Here is an 8,853-nt window from a genome sequence, read left to right on the forward strand (position 1 = left end):
CCCCAGGAGAAGCTACAAAAAGGAATGGCCTGTGTTCTGAGACTCAGAGAGGGAGGGATGTAGTGATTGTAACGAGGTCAGCCATGTGGACATCATGGAATATAAATTCCCTGATTAAGGCTGTTAATCTATCGAAACAGGGAGCCCTGGCTGACAGTTATAAGCAGGAGTGACAGACATCTTATTCGTTCTGAGGAAGCTGGATCAGTGTCAAGGAGTTTCCATGTGTTAATAAAGGGTGATTTGTTGACAGGATACCAGCTTCTGTGGAGTAATTTCAGGTTATTGGATAACAAGGGAGTCAAAGGATATCGGGGGAGGTGAGAATGGGGTGATGAGGCCACAATTAGATTTAGATTTATTTAATGTTGTCACTTGTACCTTACTACATTGACAAGTGGATAATTTACACTGGATTTGCATAGGGAGCTTTTTTTTATTCGTTCATTTCTTTCTGTACTTATTACACTGATAAATGTTTTGTTTCTGTCTTAGCTGGGAAAGAAAATAGGGAATCTTCACTGTGGGGCATTAAGGTGTTTCAAAGACTTGCTTACTGCAGAGTAATGAACGTCCTTTACTGTTATCACATGATTGATTATCATCATCTGTAAATTGAGCAGTTCTAGTAGTGAGCTTGATGACATTATGCAAACGTATCAGTTTAACAACTGAATGTGAAGCACTTGACCTTTGCAAACAAGTGCCACTCCGTTTCAATTGAGATCCTAATCCAACAAAATAGCTTGCAAACCAAATCTCGCAGGAAGATATGCTGTGAAAAAATGCAGTTAGAAATGCTGACAACATCTTAGCGAATGTGTGTAAACCTGGTGAATAAAATAAGGTATTGTACACAAATCATATAATCCATATTACCATTATTATGGTGAGCTAAAAATCGTCACAATGCCAAAAATTAACAAAAATCCAAAGCAGATATGATAACCATCAGCATTTGAAATGGCAATAATTTGAGGAGCCGCTCTCATTTTTCCACTTGCTGACAAAATTCCCTGTGCAGGTCAACCCTCAGCATCACTCCAACCAGAATCCATTTGTTATGGCCACTAATGCTGATTCTCACATATGTTAAGGTTTCTTAATATGTTGTTGTTATGTGGGAACTTGAGCTCCAAGTGGGTTTTGTAGTGATTGTAGCAAAGTCAGTAAAGTGAACCTCATAGAATATGAGTTCCCTGATGGGGCTGTTAACTGATCCAATTGGGAAGCCCTGATTGACAGATATAAACAGGCTTTTGTTCACTCAGAGCTGGTTCTGAGAAAGCTGGATCAGTGTCAAAGACTTTCCACCCTGAAAATAAAGGGTGACTGGATGGGATACATGCCTCTGTGGAGTTATTTCAGTTTTCATTCTATGAGAGTCTGACATTTGTTTTTGCAAAAGATGGCAAACATTATTTTGAACTTTGAGCTCGAAACAGCAAGTCATGTGAGTTTAGCAAAAATGTAAACAAGCTTAGGGAGATACTTATTAAGGTATTGGCTGTCTTGAATTTTATCACCCAGGGAGAGAGGGCCATAAACAGGTTCATTCAAAGTGAAGAACTCCAGAATAGCAGAAGTGCTGTTAGTGGCTGTCTCCAAGCAGTCAAGACTGGGAAGAAGTCCTAGGTGGCTTGGAAGAAATCTCCAAAAATGAAGGCTGTGGAGGGATCAGAGAGGAAGAGGCCATGAAGACATGAGTTTATAGAACCCAAGTTAAATAATAGGTGAGCTGAGTTAACAGTTAGATTTAAGGTTTTCATGAAACAGTGTGAGGCAACTGAGACCCTCTAATGATTGAGGAAATTGGGCCTGTGATCTCATTGAAACTTACAAACCTCTTAAAGATCCTGAGAGTGTGGACGTAGGTACACTCTTTCTCCTTGTAAGATTTTGGAGTGCACTTTAACTTTAATTTTAGGACCTAAGACAAGTACAATTATAGACTGGGTTTGAGAAAGCCAATCTAAAATTCAATGGCCCTGGTAGTTACAAGACCCATTCCAGGTACAAATAGGCTTTCACAAGTTTCACAAGAATATATTACATTTATCATAACAAGTATCAAAAAAAAGCAGAATAAGAGCAATGGCTTTAAAGCCCATTCACTTGGGGGTGCCAGTTCGTGAGACTGGTTTAATGGGCGCAGGTCTTTTGTTCTTTTCAGTTGAGTGAAGTTGTCCTTCTGTCTTAGGTGTACAGATAGTTCTCCTATATCGCTGTAGTTGCATTCCAGCAAAATCTCATTTCATAGAAAATAGCTTAATAGAAATAGTGGGGCCTATGGGGAAAGTGGGGTTAGGTGCAGACCAGCAAATAATATCACTCACAATTGCTCAAATATCATCCATAAGTCTAACACAAAGTGTACCACAGCCTGAATGAAGGTTGAAATCATACTTATTAATGAAACAGAAGTAAATTTAACACAGTACATTTAAAAAATGTAAGAAAGCTACTCTCTGTACAGTACCTTTTACAGAAAGCTGCTCTATCAGCAGCTGACATTGGCACATACGCAAAACAGCACGGAGACCAGTATGGACATTGCACATGCACAGAACAGTGCAGAGACTTCAGCGCACGCGGAGAATGGCACCAATGTCACACACGTGCAGACACGGGTGCATGCGCAGAATGGTAGGAACACCGTCACATGTGCAAAACAGCGTGGAGATTTCAGCATGCACATCAGAGTATGTGCAGAATGAAGCATCTAAACTGATCCCCGCTGGAATTGTGCGATTGCCAATGGAGGTAAACATTCTCCTAAATACTGTTCCTTAATTCTTCAGCGACGTTATAGCCAAACCGCACTGCCGAAATGCACGTTTTCCCAGAACTGTCTGAGACTTTCTTGTGTATTGAACAGCTAAAAAACTCAAGGCTTACTAACCATTGCTGGCCACTAACTCCAAGCCATGATCAGAACCATTTTGAACTCTAATCAGTGTTATAAAGCATGAACATTTCATGGTTGATCTTGGATTGGCTAACAATATGTTTTCTTTCATTCACTTGTGGGATTTGGGCATCTCTAGCTAGGCCAGCATTTTTTGCCTACCCCTAGTTTCCCTTGAGATGATGGTGGTAAGCTGTCTGCTTGAACTGCTATGGTCCATGTACTATAGGTATTTCAATAATGTTGCTTAGGAGGAATTCCAGGATAGTAATCCAACAACACAGATGGAATGGTGATATAGTTCCAAGTCAGGATTTTAGGTGACCTGAAGGGAACTTGCAGGTGGTAGTGCTTCCATGTATTTGATGCCCTTATTCTTCCAGATGAAATTTCTTTCAAAGTATTGGCAATCTTCTTTGTATTATTGCTGCTGTTTCCTGATTCATTCTTTGACATGCTAATCATTTTGTCAGTTCAATCTCTTCTATGACAGCTTGTCCCTCTTAGCTTACCAACTCCCCAGAACTTTATGAAGATAAAATGGTAGTAATGAACAACTTCTGCATCTGCCTCAAATCTCCTGGTGATTAACGAGCTTTCCAAATGACCCAATTGATGTATCTAAGAAGGTCAAAGAAGTACAAGACAAAAAAACTCTTTACACAGCTGATACATGTATACACACACACACACACAGACACACACACACACAGACACACACACACACACACACACACACACACGTATATATATATACACCAAAAGCCTGCCACATACTTTGTTGCATAATTAAACATAGATATGTCCTCGAAATAAACCTTTTATCCAAGTTATCATGTATTAGCTTCTGTTTACATTAGCTTCAGTCATAAAACAGCAATAAACATCATAAACCATCTGTTTGACTTGGGCCAAGTGACTTTTTATCTGACAGAAAGTGCGTTTATTTGTTCTCTGATGGGTTCTGGATATTGCTGACTGGGCCACTATATATTAACTATCCCTACTTCCCTTTGAGAAAGTGGTGGTGAGCTGCCTCTTGAACCGCTGCAGTTTCTTTAGTGTGGGTAGACCAACAATGACATTAAGAAGGGAGTTCCTGGATTTTGGCCTAGCAACACTGAAAGAACTGTGGTATATTTCCAGGTTAGAGCATTGAGTGTCTTGGAGGGGAACTTTCAGGTAGTGATGTTCCCATATATCTGCTGCCCTTGCCTGCTGGATGGTAGTGGGTTTGGAAAATGCTGTCTAATAAGATTTGGTGCATTTCTGTTGTGCATTCATTGGGTGATAGACACTGCTGCAACTGAATATCGTTGATGAAGGGAGTGGGTCTTTGTTGATATGATACCAATTAAATGGACAGCTCTGGCCTGGATGGTGCCAATCTACTTGAATGTTGTTGAATCTGCACTCATCCAGACAAGTGGAAAGTATTCCATCACAGTCCTGACTTGTGCATTGTAGCTAAAGGATAGGTTTTGGAGAGTCAGGAGGTGAGTTACTCACTGTTGGATTCTTAGCTTCTGATCTGTTCTTATAGCCACAATATTTATATGGTGAGTCTAGTTGAGTTTCGAGTCAATATTAACACCCAGAAAATTTGATTCTGGGGGATACAGTGATGAGAATGCCATTAATTGTCAAGGTGCCATGGTTAGATACTACTTTGATGGAGATGGGTGGAGCAAATGTGGTAATTAGCAGAAGCGTTCCTTGCCTATGTTTGATCTGATGCCACAAAACTTTATTGAGTCTCGAGTCAATGTTGGTGAGTCCCAGAGCAACCTCCTCCCCACTGGAAACCACAGTGCTGCCACTTCTGCTGGGTCTGTCCTGCCTTTGTTTTAGGATATACCTAGGTATGGTGATGATGTTAAGTGGAACATTGTAAGGTATTATTCTTGAGTATGTCTATTTTGGATTGTTGCTTGACTAGTCCATGAGACTGCTAATCTCCCGAAGTTTGAATGGAGGTCTTTGCATGGTCAACAGGGTTTTGGGGTTTGCCATTGTTGTTTCTGATACTGAGGTTGATGCAAGGTGGTTCATTCCTTTCTGTAGATTTTGTATCAGTAAATACAACTGTGCGATTTCACAGTCTACCATGTTGCTGTAGGTCTGGAGTCAAAGTAGGCTAAACCAGATAAGGACAGCAATTTCTTTCCCAAAAATATATTACTAAACCAGATGGGATTTTATGACAAGCAATTCATCTTCATAATTAGACCTACTGAATTTATTTTTTCCATTTGTTGCAGTGTAATTTGAACACTTCTCCCCAGAATATTACCTACATCTCTGAATTACAAATCAGTTAAAGTGTCATCAAACCATCATCTTCCTCAACCACAATCAAACAGAATATAATTTAATATCTCACTTGTTTAATCAAGTCAAAATTAATAACTTTGAAAAATAACTCAATCCTAATGCTGGCTGATGAGTCTACAGTCAAGGGACATAATCTCTGGAAAAAGGGTATGCTATTTAAGACTGAGATGAGGAAGGATTACTTCACTCACAGTGTGGTGAATCTTTTCAATTTTTGCCTGAGAGGTTTGTAAAAGTTCAATCATTGAATAGGATCAAGACAGGAACCGATAAATTCTGGGTATTAATAGCGTAAAAATATATGGAGATAATGTGTGTCAAAGGCATTGAAGTAAGTGATCAGACATGAATCTGAGTGAATGACCAGGCAGGCCCAATGGGCTGAATGGCCTGCTCCTGTTCCTGTGTTCTTAAGTAAATTGCTGTTTCACTGAGGAGTTTTGGGGTCTTAGATAATGAGAAAAGTATCTTCTGAGTTATCGTGGAAATATGCTGATCATAATCTGCTATAATCTCCATCAAATATCTCGTAAATATGTGACACATTCAAAAATTCAGAAAACAAGTATGAAACTTACAGATGTGATTGCGTGTGAGACCTTACCATATATTCAATTTTCAGGCTTCAGAGGCTCTCTCAGCAGCCTTCACTTTCCCACATTCTGTACCCAGAATTCCTTATCTATCCAACTATTCATCATGACTGTGCTAATTCCACACTTTTATTTTCTCATTCCTGGCTCTTATCATCCCCCTTGGACTTTTTTTTTCAGAATTTAAAAGAAAATCAAGAAAAGATCATGAAATTGCGCCAACATGGTTCTCTTTTGGCTAAAACTTTGCAAAATAAGCAGTAAAAACAGGAAAAGTTGGAAAAAATAGGTATTCACCAGGTCAGGCAACATCCATGGAGAAAATCATATTAATGACCATTCATCAGAACTCTTATTTTTACTTTAGATTTCCAGTAATAATAGAATTTTGTTTCTGAGTTTGTGCAAAACAGGCACTTAGATTTCATTCAATTTTTATCATTAGAAGGATTATAAAAAGTATAACTTTCAGTCAGCCAGGTGTAATAATATGTGTATTCACTCTGGAAGTAGGTCATGATACTATGATGATTTTGTTCACTTTGGAGTTGTCCAAGTGACTTATTTAATGGCTGTAATATTCCTATCACACTGTTTTCGTTAATCTAAGTTTTACATTAGGTATCTGACCAATAGGACTGTGTGACAAGAAGCAGTTGCTCCATCTCCATGGGGTGTAAAATTTATTCCATGGAAGTGAGACTCCAACCCAACTGGAACTACTTTCCCATGAGCCAACCACAATTGAAAAAAATCAAACAGCTGTGCTTTTGCTCTCAGCATCGGTGAGCCCTAGTCGTAACCATAGCAACTGTCATTTGCTGCCTTGCTTTTCTTCTCTCCATAAATGACTGACTAAATAAATGCCTTCTGTCTTTCAGACAAAATTCACCGGTTTGCTGAATAAATTAATTCTCTCTTCCAATCTCCTCGGTGTAGATTACTGAATAAACAAATCTCTTTTGTCCTTGGCATCAAATTCACTGACCCAAAATAAAACCAAACAATGCAACCCTTGCTGCAAATGTTATAATAACCAGCTGGTATAAGCACATTTCTTTACTGTATCCTATACCTGAACCATACATGAGCTGATGACATCACAAAATGGTAATATCTGCCATTAACATTTTATAGCATGAGAACATAGCACTATTTTTCATAAAATGAAGAAATGATTGCATCAGACCAAGGTTATATGCAACTGATGATTTTATGAATAATATGTTGCATATTATTCATAAAATAAATGTTTGTTCTGCTCATGAGGAAGACTAAACAATGACACCTTTAAACACCTGTCAAGTACCTTTGAAAGTCCATACAGTAAGGTCATAAGAAATAAAAGTGGAATTATGTCATTCAGCCCCTTGAGACCACAATATCATTCAATAGGATCTAATTATGGCCTTAACTCAGCCCTGGACATGTTCAATATGCAACCTTCACTGTCCTCTGCAAAGCATTCCAAAGGTTAACAACCTTTGAAAGAGATAAAATTTCTTCCATTTCTTTACTGAATGGAAGATTCCATATTTTAAAACTGTGCCCTCTTGTTTTAGATTCCTAGACAAGAGAAAATATCCTCTCAGCATCTACCCTGTCAAGCCATCTGAGAATCTCATTTTTTTTAATGAAGTCACCGCTTTCTTCTAAACACTGATGAGTATCGGCTCAACCTGCCAATCCATTCCTTGTAAAACAATACCTTGGACCCAGGAATCAGGCTCATTATGTTCTCTGATTATTTTTAATGCAAATGTTGTTACGGTCCAGTGGGGATGAGGAACTGATTTCCTTCTTTATAATCCCATCTCAGCATGCTGAAACTACTTTTTAAAGTTTAATTTTAGCGTGCAGCTATCCAACTTCAATTAAAACTTAGTCACTAGAAAATGATAGAGCCATGCACCAAGGTTTTCTTGAATGAAGGAAAGGGGAATTTTACTATCTACAAACCCTGAGGAATAATAATTTAAAAATGACAAGTTCAACACCAAGCACACACAGAAACACAGGTAACAAGTTTAAGGGAAAAAATGGTACAGATAGGGAGAAATAAGTCTGTGCAATTTAAAAGACTTTAGAGTTTTAGATTTTAACCCTGAGACCACTTTCAATTAATTGTTGACTTGTATCCACAGCAGTAGTGAAAAAAAAGATACATCTTTGAGACGCAGTGATTTTTTTTCTGAAGCTGCTATTTTTCTAAGATAATGAGAGAATCAGGCATGGAGAGAAAGTGAGGCAAATAGAAAGAGACATGCCTTCTAAATTCTGTGGCTATGAGTTAATGGTCTTCTCTCTGCCCTGCTGGTCAAAGGCAAATGTTGAATTTTAGGTAAATGTGTATTCTGGAGTCTATCTCCATTGTCTCTCCAAGCTGGTTCACTGACATTTGAGCCTCTGATCTTCCAACATGTGAAATTATCAAACATGGGTGAATTAAACAGGAAATGTGAACTTCTTGATGCTGTTTTAAATGCTGATATCAATGCCTTTAGGCAAAATTGTAATTTCAGGGTACTGGTCTTTCTTTATTCCACATGGATCCAAAAGCTAGTATCATCCTGCGGTCAGATGACCACTCTAGACATTTTAGGTCAATATTTTTTCCCTTTTAATTTAGTTGTTAGTTCTTTGCTCTGTACAGTTGGAGCAAGACCTCCCTCATTATATACTCCACTTTCCTTTTAATAAAGACTAATAACCATTTTCATTCATAATTACTTGCTTACACAGCAACCACACTACTGCTAAGTTAAAATCCTCAGGTCCCTCCTAAAGGCAATGTGCATGTACCTGCATTAGATGGACAGCAGTCATTCAAGAAGGCCAGCAGTGCTTCAGGAAGGCTGCTCACCAACTCCTTCTCAAGAAAAGGTAGGCATGTGCAACTATTGCTTGCCTTGCCAGTGATTTCTAATTGGAGGAGAAAGTGAGGTCTGCAGATGCTGGAGATCAGAGCTGAAAATGTGTTGCTGGAAAAGCGCAGCAGGTCAGGCAGCATCCAGGGAA

This window comes from Chiloscyllium plagiosum, chromosome 23 (assembly GCF_004010195.1).
Source record: "Chiloscyllium plagiosum isolate BGI_BamShark_2017 chromosome 23, ASM401019v2, whole genome shotgun sequence".
NCBI classification, from domain to species: Eukaryota; Metazoa; Chordata; class Chondrichthyes; order Orectolobiformes; family Hemiscylliidae; genus Chiloscyllium; species Chiloscyllium plagiosum.